Source organism: Sus scrofa, chromosome 3 (assembly GCF_054392235.1).
Source record: "Sus scrofa isolate SSC_HxYL_T2T_F1_AM1 chromosome 3, Sscrofa_HxYL_maternal_Yorkshire_Landrace_v2.0, whole genome shotgun sequence".
Classification (NCBI taxonomy): domain Eukaryota; kingdom Metazoa; phylum Chordata; class Mammalia; order Artiodactyla; family Suidae; genus Sus; species Sus scrofa.
Genome location: NC_139385.1, coordinates 110,099,941 through 110,102,294, shown reverse-complemented (window position 1 = coordinate 110,102,294; position 2,354 = coordinate 110,099,941). Strand labels below are relative to the sequence as shown.

The window sequence follows — 2,354 nt, the reverse complement described above, 5'->3', positions numbered from 1 at the left end:
GTGTCCTCATGGATGCTAGCAGATTCGTTAACTGCTGAGCCATTACGGGAATTCCTGTAATTCATCTTTAAACTATTTGGAGCTTTTCTGGTGTATGCTTTGCGGTAGGGATTCAACTTTTTTTTTCCCCAGGTGCCTTTCTGATTGCCTCAATGCAATTTATTAAATAATCTACCTCTTTCCCCACTGATTTGGGATAGTTCTTTAACACATAAAGTTTATGTATTTTAATACTTTAAAATTTTTTATTCTGTTTAATTGCTTTCTGTTTATTCACTGATTAAAATTCCATTGTTTTCATTTTTGAGAGTTTGAGGTTTTAAGATCTAGTAGGGCTATTTCCCATTCATTGATCTTTTTCAGTTTCCCACACTGTTCTTATTCTTATGCAAATCTAAGCATCAGCATTTCTAGTTCTAAATAAGAGTTAGCATTTTTTATTGGTCCTGCCTCACTGTAATAAATTAACTTTGTGATGCTGAGCTTCTGATGCAAGAACATGGAATGTTTTTCATCTATTTTGATCTCCTATGGTGTCCTTCAGTAGTATTTTAAAGTTTTCTTCATAAGGATCTTCTACATTTCTTATTAGGCTGATTCTTGGGTATTTGGTATTGGGTACTGATAGAGCAGTTGGCATCTGACATTCATTCCCACCTAATTATCTGTTCCCTTCTCAATTACAGAGGCTGAAAGGCAAAAAAAAAAAAAAAAAAAAAATTGCAGTTCCCAACTGTGGCAGCTGGAGTTCTGGAGATGAATTAGCTTTGACCAATCATACGCATACAGACACTAGCAGGAAGGTAGAAATGAGTTGGAAACCCTGTGGATGCTGCTATGGTGGCTGGAGGTGAGGCTGGACCGACACAAGTGTTTACAGTCCCTGAACTCGATATTCCCGTATGTAGTCATCACCTGTAAAGATATGAGGAATTGATGATGGCAGCAGCAGTGACAACTGGCTGATCTCTGAATTACGGTTATGATGATTTGACTTTGAAATTATTAATCCTATGATAGCCCTCAACTTTATGTATCTTTTCAAATTTTATCTAATAAGGACTCATACAGCACATATCAGCTGCCAGAAGCTGGTATATGCAACTTTTTAAAATTCACTACTTCCAGCCCTGGCAAGGATTTTGGAAGTGCCTATAATTCCTTATATCCTTTTGTGCTTTGAAATACTTGGGAGTGGTTTTGGTTTCCCAAATGGAACCCTGATTAAGTATTTTATCTTTTGTGTGACTCTTGAACAATAGGGTCATCTTCTGGCGGTCCATCTTCTGTTTGTAAACACAAAGATCCACCAATTCTTTAGATAGCTGTGTTAAAATCTCCCACCACGACTGTAAATTTGTCGAATTCTATTAGGTTTGCTTGAAATATTTTAACGTTCCTTTTTCTTTCTAATTAAACAATGATCATATTGCTTGATCACAATCAGCAAGTTTATGCCACCAGGAAAGAGGCTATGGATGACTCATATTTCCAACTGGGGGGAAGGACTCATTTGGTCTTATAATATCGAGCCAACCGGTGAATACGGCTCTCAGTCAGAATCAGATAGAATTTAGCATCTTTATCCTTTCTGTTCCTCTCAAGATGCTTTCAAACAGCAACAGCTTTCTTAATTAAATGGTAGAGATCCTCAAGATGAGGAACAGGTTCTTTGGACTTAAGAATTCTCAAGATTTTATTGCCTGTCACAAAACGTACTTGTGCAACACCACGTGAGTCTCTCAGGATCTCACTAATGTTTGAGGGAGTCAGGCCCTTCTTGGCCAGTTTGTAGATTTGCTCCTTCACTTCGTCAGACGGCAGGTTTCAGCTAGGTGGGGGGCTGCGGCGGTAGGGCAGGGCCCACTGGGACAGGCCCTTTCCAAAAGCGTGAATGCAGCCCATGACGGGCGTGATCAGGGCAGTTTGAAAAGTTAACATTTTCCTGTAAAGTGTAAAGTACGTGGTTCTTATAACCTTTGTACAGATTAGTTCCTGTATTAGTATTATATTGTTACATATAATATTACATTGTTCATGCCAACTTTCTTTAGCTTAGTAATTGGAGAAGATACAGCGCAGAATCATAGCCAAACTGTGAAAGACATAATATGAGCAAAAAAATAAGCTTTTGTAGTTGTAAGAAATTAAGACTTGAGGGTTACTTTTTATCACATTATAACTTAGCCCAAGGTGACTGATACAAATGTCAAGCCATCAAGTATAATCATATTTTTTAAATATTTTTTTATCACATTTTACTTTTGTTTTTTTGGCCATCTCATGGCATATGGAGCTCCTGGGTTAGGGATCAGATCTGAGCCACAGTCCTGACCTAAACTGAAGCTGTGGCA

General features: G+C 37.9%; 1 pseudogene; it reads right to left on the bottom strand.

Moving 5' to 3' along the window:
* Positions 1–1,503: 1,503 nt before the first annotated feature.
* Positions 1,504–1,905, bottom strand: LOC100514831 (small ribosomal subunit protein uS15 pseudogene; annotated as a pseudogene).
* Between the last annotated feature and the right edge of the window lie 449 nt (positions 1,906–2,354).